The sequence below is a fragment of the Miscanthus floridulus genome, chromosome 2 (genome assembly GCF_019320115.1).
Source record: "Miscanthus floridulus cultivar M001 chromosome 2, ASM1932011v1, whole genome shotgun sequence".
In the NCBI taxonomy this organism is placed as follows: Eukaryota; Viridiplantae; Streptophyta; class Magnoliopsida; order Poales; family Poaceae; genus Miscanthus; species Miscanthus floridulus.
In genome coordinates, this window is record NC_089581.1 from 48,247,424 (window position 1) to 48,262,885 (window position 15,462).

A 15,462-nucleotide genomic window follows, 5' to 3' on the forward strand; every position below is an offset into this window, starting at 1 on the left:
GATCTTCCTGCTCAGCTACTGCGACAGGTTGGTGATCACGGGGTTGTCGACGTTCGGCTACGTTTCGCACTCGCTGGCTGGGCTGCGACCCTGGCTGCTGATGCTGCCGGACCGGACTATGCAGAGGGCCACCGTGGCTTGCGTTTGGCCAGCGTCGGTGGAGCCATGCCTGCACTTGCCGCCGTCGCTCGTCTGCCAGGCGGAACAGGATCTTGACCCGGTGGTGCATCTGCCCTTCATGCGACGCTGCGAAGATGTGGACTCCGGCGGCGGCCTCAAACTGTTCGATTGATTTTGCTCCTGCATAGATGCTTGCTTCTGCGCAATGGTACTATCTATCTGTACATTAGTGGAAATGAACAAATCCGCAGAAATAGCACACGAATTCCGCCGTGCTTTCCCGTATCAGCGCCGTGCTTCGCCCTGCAGTCGTAGAACGGCGGCCCGTGCATGCACGGCTCCATCGACTTGGTGCGCCGGCACGGCAGGTACGGCGTGGTGTGGTTCTCGGGCCTGAACATGATCCACGGCGTGAGCCCACCGAGGCCGTGGCCGACGTAGCCGAACGTCGACCAGCCGCTGGTGACGATCTTGTCTGTCATGCCCAGGAGGTACATCTCCGCCACCGCCTTCATGTCATGCGTCGTGTAGCCGGAGAGCTGGTGCTCCTCGTGGCTCGGCTGGTACACGCTCATGACCTCGACGGTGGCCGTCGCCGATTGCCAGTACTTCCACCGGATGTTCTCGTAGTACCACGAGCTCAGGCCGGTCATCAGGACAGCCTTCGACCGCGCACCGGCCATCGACGGACGGGGCGGTTCCTGCGTCACCACGTCGGGGAGCAGATGTTCTTGCGACGTGCAGGCGAGGATCTGATCCATGATATGCTGGAACGGAGTGTCCCCGTCGAACACCCTGACCTGGATGCCCAGCCTTTCGTCTGAGTCCCTCAGGTACGAGCTCTGTAACCTCGTGACCAGTCCCCACACTTTTTTCGTCGGGTGGAACAGGTAGTGCGCCAGCAGGTAGAACACCGAGTCTTTTCGAGGGAACATCCTGTCGAGCTCGTCCTGGTGCGCCGGGTTCAGGAACAGCGCCGGCACGAAGTAGACGTCCGTCCTCATCACCAGCCACGGCGCGCGGCGGAGGAACTACCGCTCGTCGTCGCAGAAGAAGAGCTTGTCGTGGTACGTGCAGGAATGGTCGAGGTCCACGAACACGTACGGGACCCTGGACACGAGCGACGCCGCGCTATCATTCTGCACCAGGTTCCTGTTGCTCTTCCGCACGTCGCCCGTCAGGTTCTGGAGGTTACTGATCGGGAAGTGCTGCGGCAGCAGCCACAAGGTCCCCGGGAACGGCTCGCAGAAGATTTCGCCCATCGACGTGTTCCCGTCGAGGAGCAGGACGCGGTCGGTGAGCACGGCGTAGAGGAACGCCGACTCCGCGGCCAGGATCCTGTTCCCGAGGCCCCTGTACGGCACCAGCACGACCTGCAGACGCCGTCCTCGGTGCCATTGCGGCTATAGGACCTGAGCCGCGCGGCCGCGGCCCTGTACGCCTCGGTGCCCGGGCCGCACCGGCACTGCAGCGCCTCGTGCTGGCGCAGCCGCTTGATGAGGTGCGCGGACGGTGACCGCGTCAAAAAATAAAGAAACGTAGGGGGTTTTCTATAAATATACGTTGGATTTAATGTTGAATAAATATCATGGACCTGCAGTGAACTATTTTAAAAGTTCATGAACTAAAACATACAGTTTTAAAATTGATGGACCTAGATGACACCTCAACAAAAATTAATAGACAACCGGTGCATTTTACTCTTTCTGAAACAAGCCTAAACAAATGGTGAAGCTGAATGTGTGACTGCGAAATCTCTTTATTATATTATCAGACAAAACAGAGGTAGGATTACACAGGACTCCACCCTAGGAGTAGTAATAGGTAGTAACATTTCTTATTGGCTAATTATTAAGTGTATTTTTCTACTAGTCTCACTCACATCAGCAGCAGCGGCAGCATGCCGTTAGTCAACACGTCCTATAATTTGTCCTTCGCCCAATTTGTATTTAAAGTTTTTCTTAGCTTGCTTGCCTAAGATGTGTATACACGGAAGAATTCGGAAAAAAAAAGTGTCACTGTTAGTGACACGAACCGGATTTGTAGTAGTGGTTGTCGGTCACCACAATCGAATGTAAATCGGCACGGGCCAAAAGCCCAAAAACCAATAACGTATTTTCAGGCAACAGCTAGAAGCCACTAGATCCCCTTAAAAAACGCTAGCAGCCACTAGGTTAACATCAACGTCCATGTTGACGGTAGTTATCATCATCCATTATAAACGGTCAACTTAACTTAAATAAATGTATAAACAAGATTACCAACATAGATTTAGAGGTTTAAACTGACAATTTTCACAAGTTTTGGTGAATCTATGTTTTCAGTAGGGTTTATCCAGAAAACTATTATGAGGGATCAAATCGTCAAATAAAAACACGCTTATCCGCAGCGAAAACTACTCTAGAAGGTTCCAGAAGACTTGGAAAGACACCACACCGAAGCGGAAGCCGAGACGCTGACATGTGGGGCCGCCCGGCCCCCTGTACCCACCTGATAGTTCCTCTTTTGTACGTCGGTTCTTCACCGCCTTAAGGATTTCATCTACGCCATTTTTTTAAGTCGGTTGGATCCAAGGGCTCAGGATTGACGTTTTGGCCTATATAACCAGCCCCTGCCCCCCTCCAGAGCATGCTGCCATAAGTCAAGATCAGACCAAAAATTAGGGTTTTCAGAGAAAAGAGAATAGAGCTCCAATTCTTCAAGTTTCTAGTATAGGTAGCTACCAAGGTTCAAGTAGAGTGTGGGCTATTGCTCAGGGTTTCGGATCTGCTGTCTGAAGACTGGTATAGCCATTGTATCTCTAAATTTATGACTTTGTGCTACTTCAATATTATGTTGCTATTTATTATGTTCCTAGTTTGCTCTAGTTATATGCTTGATATAGTTATGATTGATGATGAATTTATGCATATGTTCGCAAAGCTCTTAGCTCAGTACTCGAGTGAGTTAAGTGGTCAACACTATGTAAGCATGGTGCTTAGATATTGTTTGCCTGTGGATGCATTCTGCACTCTGGGTCATGTGGGAGATCACGGATATGACACTTCCGTTGAGTCCTTTGTAATCCACTCCCCATTTGTAGAGCAAGTAGAACACGGTTGCGAAGGAAGACAAGCTCTGTTCTTGATCTTCCTTAGTAATGTTCCTTATGCATAGATCCAAAGTTAGTTATGCTATAGATGAGAGTGTATATACTTGGGTGTACAAAAGACTTAGTAAATAAGAAATGTCTTATAAATCTTTTGCTCTTAACGAATCTCCTGCTTAGCCGTACTACATTTTATGAGTCTCTATTTCTATCTCTGGAATACCATTATTACCTTACATGTATTATTCATTTATCATTTGACTTACCCCTGCCATAGCATGAGAGTGATTTTATCATAAGTATATATATTTGTCAATATCTCTATGCCAACACAACTCCATAGCTCCTCTCTATGGATAAAATATAAATAACGATACATGGCATACTCTCGGGTGAAATGCTACAATGGTATATTATCTGTGCGCTTGTGGATACTTTAATGTATATATAATTTTGCTCTGAGTTTTCAAGTGTCATTTATAATTATTAACAACGTATTTCTAGCATCATGCTAGGGATGACAACTTAGTAAAGAGTGATGCTAAGAAATGTTAACAATCCACATCATTTCATGGATATATTTTAGATTGTCCTCATCATGGGATGGAAGATTGGTTGCTCATGCAAAACTTTTACCTTGGATTAACTCAGAAAGCTCATGAACAACTAGATGCAACTGTTGAAGGATCATTTATGTCACTCACCCTTGGAAAAGCTAAAACTCTTATGAAAAAGATAGCCTCTAATCAAGGCTGGTCTCAATGCAATATTCAATTATGCAATAAGAGCGAAGAAGTACCAGAAGAGGTGTGTGCACTGTCAACCAAGATGGACGTCTTGTTGAATTGGCTTGAACAGCGAGCCAATTACAAGAGAGATCGTCAGGCTATTCAAGATATATTCAATGCTCAAAACACCTGTGGAGAGTATTTGGGGGTTGAATTCCCTAAATATTAGGAGGATGCAAATATCGTCATCAACAATTCTGCTCCACAATAACACAAACAAGGATGGAATCAACAACAACAGTTAAATTACCAAGGTAAGTACCTAGGTAATTACTATAATTCTTCTAATTCTAAACAGCCATCCTTGAGAGACTTGATCTTAGAATAAGCTAGGATTAATAAGAATATTTCTTAGAGGTTTGCTTTTAATGATAAGATCCTAGAAAATATAAATACTAAAATAGATAGTTTTTTTCCGCCATAAAAGACCAACTTAACTATAATAAAAAGATAGAATCATAATTAGCCCAGTTGGCTGCTGCTCTGCCTTTTGCCACTAACCTTGAGAAGGTAAATGCCATAACCACAAGAGGTGGCAAGTCTACTCGTGATCCACCATATCTGACAAGGACAGGTAAGACACCAATGGTAGTGTAGGAAGAGGAGAAGAGAACCGATGAAGTTGAAGAAGTTGGGCCACAGGAGCAAGAGTTACAATAAGATTTTCATGACACGACCCTCATACCGTTTCCACGTAGAAATTAGAAAGCCAAAATGGATGAGCAGTTTGGTAAGTTCGTAGAGTAATTCAAAAGTTATATATCAATATTCCATTGCTAGATGTTATACAGGTACCTACCTATGTGAAGTATCTCAGAGACACCCTCAACAACAAAAGACCACTGCCTTCCACTAAGGTAATCAAGTTAACGGAGGAGTGTAGTGCGGCCATCCTAAACACTTCACCTGTCAAGAAGAAGGATCCAGGATGTCCCACTATTGATTGTTCGATCAGGAGCCAGAACTTTGATAATGCGTTATGTGATCTTGGAGCAAGTGTCAGTGTCATGCCAAAATGGTCTTTGACAAGCTCGACTTTTCAACACTCACACCAACATCGATGTGTTTGCAACTGGCCGACCAATCGGTCCGCTACCCTGTAGGAATCGCTGAGAATATTTTGGTAAAAATATGAAATTTCTTTGTTCCTGTAAATTTTGTAGTACTTGACATGTAGGAGGATATGAAGACAACCCTCATACTTGGGAGACACTTTCTAAGTAGTACAAATGCTCACATTGATGTCGAAGCCGGAAAAATTAAATTCCATATTAATGGAAAGGAAGAGCGATTTGCTTTCAAGCCAAGACCGGAACAATGCTCCAATCTGGAGTGGCATGAGAAGCGAGTATCAAGGTCTCCATCTCTGGGACCTACTGACGCACCTGAAGAATAAACCCGAACAGAGAAGTCCGGTTCAGTGGACTTAAAATACCGAACCCTTACCGAAAGGTAACTCAGTAGTTATCAATAATTATTTTTCACATTATATTTTACTTTGGCATATTTAGTTTTCAACACCTGCATTAGAAAAATAAAATAAAAATACTCATCATGGTATTATAAAAATTCAAGCCCCATGTAAATAATTCTTACAGGAATGTAAAAACCCATAAATAAATATTTACCGTGGAGGCGTAAAAATTAAAAATACAATCATTGATCTTCTTTTATTTCATAGTATCATAAAATATTTTTGCATTGCATTTTTATACATATATATGGTAGAAATACGGGCATCGGGACCCACAAACACTTGGGACCCACCACCGTCACATCTCCACTCAACCTCCACCATTACCTCCATATCTTCACCATATCTCCACTTATCTCCATTCTGCACCATCCAGAACAAATATCCACCGAAAGGAGCACTTCATTTACTTAACCACGAAGCAAAGATCCACCAAGAAAATGGAGAGGCCAATTGGCCATGGTGTGGGGCTGGCCGGCCCCACCACTAGGATGGCCAGCCTGCTACCTCCCCCTCTATAAATACCAATCCTTCCTGGTTGCCTCAGCCTCAGGCACAATACAAAACAACCTTCCAAGTTCAAAATTCCAGTTCAAAATTTCATAGTTGAAATTTCCTTGGTAGAAGTAGTGTTGGAGTAAGAAAGAGTGTGAGGAAGTTTAGGTGTGAAAGTAGTGCTAAAATCTTGAGAAAGAGAAAGAGAAAGAGAAAGAGAGGTGCTGCTGAAATTTGAGCAAGATAAATAGAATTTAAGAGTGGCAGTGTTGTCCAAATCAAGAGAGGAAATTAAAAAAATATTATTAGGGTGGAAGTCATGCCACAATCTTGACTTTTGGACAGCTAACCGCTAATATTTTTATTTTTCCTAATCCCATTCCACGAGTTGTGTTGTTTTTGTATAATTTGCAGGAAAATGAGCAAGATCGTCGGCAAGCTCAAGCGGGTGATATCGTTCCGTTCAACAAGAAGTTCTTCATCACGAGCAAGCACTGACATGGAGGTCAATCCTCTGTCTCCCACTGTTTGAGCGTCATCCCGATCAGCCCCTGTAGAGAGGAACGTTCTTCTACAAGAGAAGTAGCTCAAGCTCCAGGGAGATAGGGAGAATAACATCTACAAGAAGCTGATGACCTAGGATTCGTCCTCACTCTTGCCTACGATCTAGCCCTACTACAAGCCATAGGTATGACCACTAAATTCGAACTTATTTTTAAGACCGTAGGATGGGAGGATGCTTGGGAAATTTATGAGCCAGGGTGTAAGCTTTTAACTACTGAATTTTTTGTGCACTCTGCAACCAACCGATTTAGAAGTCTCATTTAGACTTTTTGGGAAAGAATTTTCTATTCCCTAGAAAAAATTTAATGAACTTCTTAGATTTCACTCTTAGTGCATAATTGATGTAGACTCCACTATACAAGACTTTGATAGGAATAAGTTTTGGAGGGAGATTTCAAAAGAAATTGTTTGGTACCGCCCTCGCACCAATGAAATTCACCATCCTACTTTGCGATTCATGCACAAATGGCTAGGATTTTCTCTTTTTCCTAGAAGTGATTTCCGCACAGTTAGGAACGATGAACTAAAATTGCTTTATGCCATGATCAAAAGAAGAAAAGTCTCACCCATAAAATTCATGATAACACAATGGTTAGAAATTCTTGGTCTTAAGGGAGATGTTGGGTGCACTTCTTTGGTCACCCGCATAGCTAAAAATTTGGGTTTGCTAGAAAGTGCTTCTGTTACTTACGTTGATGTTCCCCGCTGGCTTATTGATTATGACTATTTTAACCATGCACATATGTTAAAAAAGGGTAAGGACGGAAAACGTGTCATGATGTATATGGATTATACAACCGAGTTCCCGTTACCAGACCAGAACCTCGGTCTGTATGCAGTGGATTCATTTGTCTTTGATTTATAGAGAAAGGAGGAAACACCTCACTGGAGTGCCTCTACGAGGATCACTCGCAACCCGCAGTCTCGATACTGTGGAGACGACAATATTCTAGAAGGCCCTACCTTCACTGGCTACATAGGATTTGATCAAGCAGAACCTTCCCAGATAGACCATAGTGTACATGCAGGCTAAGACTAGCTGAGATCTTCCTGTATGCACCAACTTGAACATGCTGGGTGGGAGCAACCTTCTCCGCATCATTCGGAGAGTTCCTAGCATCAGGGCTCAAGTGCGCAATGGGAGGATGACAACTTCGGCTACTATCAACAGCAGCCATATGAGGAGGTCTCCAGTGGTTACTAGGCAGGACATATGTCCTTCTCTGCTTGTGGCTTCCATGACCACCCCACGGGCTATCATGATCAAGACATGGGCCACCATCCGCCGCTCATGGGTTACCATGAGCAGCAGATGGGACACGCTCGCTTCGACACCAGGCTCACTACCATCGAGGAGAGCCAGCATGAGATCTAGAACACCCTGCACCTACATTCCCAGTGGCAAGAAGAAGCAGGACAACGCTTTGCCGCCATCCAGCAGCACCAGGAGCAAGAGAACAATAATTGCCGATACTTGTTCTAGGGTCTCCACATCGACCCATCTTTCTGAGAGACCGCAACAATACCCAGCTTGGGGGAGGAGCCCCCATTACTTCAGGTAAGTTTTCTTTCTGGTATTTTATTTTTTTCTTTAGTTTATTTCATTTTTGAATTTGTATTTATTAAAAAAATAAAAAATTGCAAAATTAAGAAAACAAAAATAAAAATTTGTCTTCATCTTCTATATATATTAGTGTATACAAAGTTTGCTTTAAATTTAATTTGCTTAAGGCATGCCTTAGTTTCTTGTCTTTAAGAGTCAAATAAATGAATAGAACTTGAAGATGATCTCACATGATAGAAATAATGAATAGTTGCTCTATTGTAATTCCTTTTAAGTACCTAGTTTTTAGCCTGGAATTCGCCCATGTTTTGGATGAAATTGATTTGACATGAAAATTTGCTCTGAACTTGAAACTCGTGGGTAGCAAATACTTGATCTAAATCTAGGTAATTAACAGATATGATATGAGAAGGTCTGAGCTGCTATTTATCTTGTTCTAAGTGATACTAAATTCTAGAAATTTCTTTTGAAAACCTAAAAAGGCAACATGATGAGTTCCTATATGACAAAGCTTGAATTCCTACTAGAGCCAAACATGATATCTAGGCTAGGAAAAACTTCTTATATGCTACTTGTTTTGCATTGAGTTTAGTCAAGCATTGTTGACATCTTATGAGAGGTTTGTCATGCTCTTAAAATCAAGATCACGTACACACCACCCACATATGCACTATTCCTACACTGTGGATAGGCGCAAAAACATGCTTTCCATCTAGATCCACCAAAAAATGTTTTACTCCTACACTAGGAGAAAACACAAAAAATATGCTCCATAGGTTTCCACCACATAAATGCTTCAAGTTCTGTTGTTATCTCTCAAATATTTTATTGTAGAAAAGAGGCATGGGCTATGCAAAAAATATTCATAAAAAAGAGAGAAAATAAAAACATTGGAAAAAATAGATAAGTGTCCAAAGTATTAAAACAATGGGTACTTAGATGCCCTACTGAAAAAGATGAATAAGATAGCCCATGTTTTCTTGCAAAGATGATTCCAAGTTTAAATGAGAGATATATTTTCAAGGAGCATAATAGAATTAGGCTAGCCACCATATATCCACCATATTCCACACACATGCACATCTTGATTTGGTTGTATGACCCAACTCTCTTTGGATCTGAGGTTTGACTTTACAATATATGTATTGCAAGTATGCTCTTTCATGCAATTTCGATTCCTATGAGCTCCACATAAGCCTTAGTTGTAGGAAAATAAAGGCATATCATCATTCATTGCCTTGGTGAGGATCCACAAATGCCACATATTTAAGAGACTTGAGAGTGTCATATAATGGAATCTCTGAGTTTTATTTTGAAAATTTACAAAAACTCTAGAATAATGGTTGAACAAAGAACTTGAGACATAGTGCTTGACTTGATCGTTCTGTCTTTCAATTGCTCAAGATCCAAGTGAAAGCTCAAAAGCCCCATGGCTAAAGGTAATATGGGTAAGTTTGAAAGTCAGATCGATGAATTTTAATCTAGAGGAGAATTCCTGATTGAACGCATATGTACTTTTGAGGAGTGAAAACATTGATGCAACTCCTGATCCAATATTAAGATTAGCTTTACTCAGGGACGAGCAAAGGTTTAGCTTGGGGGAGTGTAACACCTTCGGTGTTATGCCCAAAACAAATTAACAAACCATGTCATGAGCATCATGTTTATGTGATAATGCATGTGATGGAAGGTGTAGATAACATTTTTGTAACTTAAGATGATCAATAAAAATGTTAAATGATAAGCTATTCCATAACTCATATGTATCAAGTAGGGTTTAAAACTAATTTTTATTGAACAAAAATACTATAGAACATATATGTGGTGCTTAAATAAAGTTTGGAATATGAACTCTGTAGATGACAATGAAATACTTGCCGTAGAAAAATAACATTGCTAGCCAACATTTCTAATAGCCTAGAAATGCAACTTGCAATTGAATTCAGCTCATAGACTTAGAAGATTTTTAAGTATATAGACAGCTAGGCAATGCCATATTTGGCAATTTATTTTGCGAAATTGGGTTAAGAATATGTGTTATGTTTTAGCTCAGTTTGGTAGCCTCATATGCCATCTTGAGCATGGTGAAGATGGTTTAGGTCTAGAAGCAACCATTTAGTTGTTATAGGTGCTTTAAAATGTGTGCACAACATGTTCTTGGGTTGGCCAGGTGGACGTGGTCACCACACTCGGGCGCACGCCATCCCCGTGTTGGTCGCTCATGTGTGCACGCGCTGCCGCCCGTGGTCGGTCGTGGCTACCTCTGGCCTGGTCGCCACTGGCCTCTACCACGTGGAGCCGCTGCTGATGCTTGCGTGGTCGTGCGGCGCTACTGGTTGTCCCTCCACGCTACCACACTGCCAACCCACCCCACACCGCGATGCAGTCACTGCCGGTGCCGTTGCCTCACCATCATGTCCACGCTTCTCTCTGTACCTCTACGATGTTGCTAGCCCGGTTTGAGGCTGCCACCGCCGCGTGCACATGGGCGTGCTCGCCATCGCCTTGCCATTTATGGCGCTACGACACGCGTGCTTGTCCTTTGTGTTCACGCACATGCCTTCCCGGTCGCGCTGAGCACATCCAACCAAGGCAAGGTCGTGCTATGCCACCTACCGGCCGTCTCTCTCTCTCTCTTTCTCTCTCTCTCTACTGCCACTGTCGGAGTCGCGCCCCACGCAATTGACCAGCGAGTGGTCATCTCCTATGTCTGTGTCTCCACCATCAAGTCCTCTTGCTACCCGACCCCACCCCGCCTTGAATGAAGCCCGGTCGAGCTCCAATTTGGTGTTTTTCCCACCACCGTGCCGATAAGGTGAAAGCTCAAGTTTGGTTTTGGTGAATTGATGAAACCCTAATTGCTAACCTAGTTCATCAAAGTGATTATGAGATAGGTAGCACTACTCCAAGTGATGAAGCAATGGTGAAGATCATGATGATGGTGATGGCATGGTGATGATCAAATGCTTGGACTTGGAAAAGAAGAAAGAGAAAAATAAAAAGCTCAAGGCAAAGGTGAAACTTGATAGGAGCTTTTTGTTTTGGTGATCGAGACACTTAGTGAGTGTGATCACATTTAGGATCGATAGCCATACTATTAAGAGGGGGTGAAACTCGTATCGAAATGCGGTTATCAAAGTGCCACTAGATGCTCTAACTCATTGCATATGCATTTAGGATCTAGTGGAGTGCTGACACCCTTGAAAACATTTGTGAAAATATGCTAACACATGTGCACAAGGTGATACACTTGGTGGTTGGCACATTTGAGCAAGGGTTAGAAACTTCACCAGCAGAGTGTCACCGGCGCCTTGTACAGAAAAGACAGGATTTCATAGAGTGCACCGGACGCTGGTCTCAACTGGACCAGAGCATCTAGTTAGTGGAAGCAGTGAAGACGCTGGCATCGGTCTTCGACCAGACACTGGGTCACTTCATGACTGGACGCTGGCTGGCTACGTCTAGTCCCGCTGATGTGGCAGCGCACAAAGAAGACGGTGAATGACTAGACACTGGGTGAGTCCGGTCGGACATGACCGAATGCGTTCGGTCGCAAATTTCCACCTCTAGGAGCTTACTGGAAGTGACCAGACACTGGGGTCCAGCGTCCAGTCGGGCGTGACCGGACGCGTCTGGTCACGAGTGGAACCTTACTTAAAATGACCGGACACTGGGGTCCTGCATTCGGTCACTTTGAGTAGTGCGTCCGGTCACAACTTAAATATACTAATGACCGTTGAGATTGGGCGATCAGCATTTGAAGCAGGGGACATGTGGCGTGCATCGCACGATCGAACGCTGGGGTCCTGCGTCCGGTCAAACCGACCGGTGCATCTGATCGCCCCGATTTGCCACGGACTGAAGAGCCAATGGCTCTATTTCGTGGGGGCTTCTATTTAAGCCACATGGCCGGTTCAAGCTCACTTTCTTGGCCATTTGCATTAACATAGCAACCTTGTGAGCTTAACCAAAGCCCTCCCACTCATCTCCATCATTGATTCATCATCTTTGCGAGATTGTGAGTGAATCCAAGTGCATTGCTTGAGTGTTTGCATCTAGAGGCACTTAGTGTTTGTGTTTTGCTACGGGATTCACTTGTTACTCTTGGTGGTTGCCACCACCTAGATGGCTTGAAGTGGCGAGGATCATCGAGCGGAGGTTGGTGATTGTCTCCGGCTTTGATCATGGTGATTGTGAGGGGTTCTTGACCTTTCCCCGGTAGAGAGCCAAAAGGTACTCTAGTGAATTGCTCGTGGCTTGTGTGATCCTCATCTTGTGTTGGTTGTGCGGCACCCTATTGAGGGTTTGGCATGTGATGCCAATTAGCGCATGAACCTCCAAGTGAGTGAATCGCCATAATGAGGACTAGCTTGCCGGCAAGTAAGTGAACCTCGGTAAAAAAATATTATGTCATCATTTGATTCCGAGGTGATTGGTCTTCATTGATATTGATTCTTGTGATTGATTGGTTCATTCCTCGACACGGTGGTATAACCATCTTACTCTCTCTCTTTACATTACCGCAAACTAGTTATCAAGCTCTTTAGTGTAGCTAGTTATGAGAGCTTGTTAGTTTGGTTAGTGTGGCTCTTTAGTTAGTCTTTGAGAGCACACTAACTTAGTGTAGTGACATAGCCATTGTGTGAATAGAAACTATAGAAACTAGAATTGTGGTAGGTGGCTTGCATTTTTAGTAGGCTAGCGCAACACTTGCTTCGCCTCATAATTGTCTAACCAGTTTGTTAAGTGTTGTTGTAGAAATTTTTAATAGGCTATTCACCCCCCTCTAGCCATTAGGACCTTTCATAAGGCCGCGTCCGGACATGGACGAGGGTAGCCCTCCTACCGTCCCTCCCAAGCCAATTCACCTGTACCACTAGTTTTGGCTTGCCTCTATCTCCACCTTGTGCACGCCAGTGGAACCGCTACCACCTCCCTATCACCGCTGACGTGACCGTGCCACCGTGGTGCGCTGCCGCACGGCTCGGCCGCATGTGGCCACACCTCCTCTGCCATCCTGCACCCCAACCATCACCTCGGCTTGGTCCATAGTAGTCTACCGATGCTCCCTCGCTAGCCAGTTAGGTTTTTAGGTGCTCTGGATCACTGGGGCAGCTGCGCCGCTGAAAGGTCCTTGTTTGGTTTTGGTAATTGAGTGACAACCTAGGTGGACTAATATGTGTTTATGTGAGATACACAGGTGATTAGTCCACAAGTACATGTGTGTGAGCAACATATGTCATGACAGTGAAGATGGTTTGGATATGTTGCAAGGCTCACACATGTGATAAAGGAGCTCATTGCATATGAGACATGACATTGAGTCATGTGACTAAGGTGGAGAAGATCAAGACAAGACTTGTCTTGATGGACCGGTTGCAAGCATGAAGGGCAAGTTGGAGGCTTTGGAGCGATGGACCATGTGGCGGTGAAGCTTCAGCAAGACTTGGCGCCGATGGACGAAGGCAATGGTGAAAATCAAGTGAGGTCAAGATTGATGAACTAATACGGTCACGTGATGATATGAAGTAGATCATATCATTTAGTGATTGGTTGGTGCATGTGTTGCATCAACTATGGAGGAGTTGGAATGGAATGCACAAGGCAAAGGTATAACTTAGGGCATTTCATTTCATCGGTCATAGGTTATGTAGGGAAGTGCTTGACTAGGTTTAGGATAGATGGCCGTACTATCAAGAGGGGTAAACTTGTTTGCATATCGGTCATCCAGTGCCACTCGAGTGATCTAACTTTGCATCGTTGCTAGGATCGAGTGGCGCGACAAGTTGAGTGGTTAACTCCTTGAAAAATGTTTGTGAAAAGCTAACACACGTGCACAAGGTGTTGTACACTTGGTGGTGTTGGCACATTTGCAAAGGCGAAAGAAGTTGGTGAAGAAAAGGAGTTAAATGCGCTGCTCACGGGGTGACCGGACGCGTCCGACTTGAGGACCGGATGCGCCCGATATCTGACTCAGGTGGCGGTGTTCCCGATGTGACCAGACACATCCGATATCGATACCGGACATGTTTGGTATTCTAGCCAAGCATGGGCAGAGTTGCCGAGGTGACCGGGCTCTAGCTCGTAGCAGTGTCCAGACGCTGAGCAATCACTATTTAGCGTCAGGTCGTGGTGACATGGGGTGCGGGTGTTGGTCCAAAGAGGACCGGACGTAGGGGCACATCCAGTCAGCCTCACCGGATGCTTCCGGTCGTAGTTGAGCGGCTCTTGGAGCTCTCTGGACTCGACCGGACGCTGCCCCTCCTGCGTCCGATTACTTTGCTGCAGTGCGTCCGATGCGTCGCGTCAAAGCATGTTAGAGAGGGCTATTGGGCAGCAACGACTACTTCATTTGAATGGGACACATGGTGGTCAAGCAATGACCAAACACATCTAGTCGCCACACCGAACGCGTCTGGTGCACATGACCTACGTGTCCGGTCGTCCTAAAATCTACCTAGTGAAAAGGTAACAGCTATTTTAGCCCATGGGGCTGTAAATAGAAGTGTTGGTCGTCCTGTGGCTGAGAGCTGAGCACCCTTGAGCCTTGATGGCTTGTGTAGGTGTGCTTGGGAGCCCTCTAACTCACTTGAGCTTGATAGTGTTCATCTGATCGAGTGAGTGAGCGATTCTAGTACGATTGCATCGTGAGGTTGCATCGAGTGGCACTAGGTGATCGAGTTGCAAGTCTGTGGTGCTTGTTACTCTTGGAGGTTGCCACCTCCTAGATGGCTTGGTAGTGGTCTCCATTGAAGCATGCAAAGAAGATTGTGCGATGCTCTAGAGAAGTGATTATGAGGGGGATTGTGCTCACCCCGCCGGAGCCGCGAAGAGCAACTCTAGTAGAGCGAGACATGAAGGGCGACAAGTGGTTCGCTCGGGTCAAGTGCTAGAGCTTGTGGTAAGCACTCCACGTGGGAGAGTGTGACTTGCAGGTCACACTAGCAAGAGGACCGATGGCAACCTTGGAGCTTGTCTCAATGGGGACTAGCGTGTTGGCAAGCATGTGATCCTCGAGATAAAAATCATCATGTCATCCTTGTATTCCCGTTGGTTTGCATCCTCGTTACACCAGCTTGTATTTACTTCATTTACATTGTGCTTGTGTAGTTGCTCTTGTAATTATTTAGCTTGTGTAGCTTGCTAGTTACCTTCTTGCTTGTGTAGCATAGAAGTAGCTCCCTTGCGTGACTACTTTGGTTTGAGTAACCTTGTTAGTCACATTGCTTAGTTTGTGTAGCTAAGAAATTTGCGCTCTATAATTTGTCTTGTGTAGCCTTGTTATTGAGCATTGCTCGTGAGCTTAGGTGGCTTTGTGCTTTTGCTTACTAGCATGTGTAGGAGCACCCTCGTTGCTTAAAGTACTAGT

General features: G+C 44.9%; 1 pseudogene; it reads right to left on the minus strand.

The window, feature by feature from the left end:
- Positions 1-57: 57 nt before the first annotated feature.
- Positions 58-2,022, minus strand: LOC136536503 (galactoside 2-alpha-L-fucosyltransferase-like; annotated as a pseudogene).
- Positions 2,023-15,462: the final 13,440 nt, after the last annotated feature.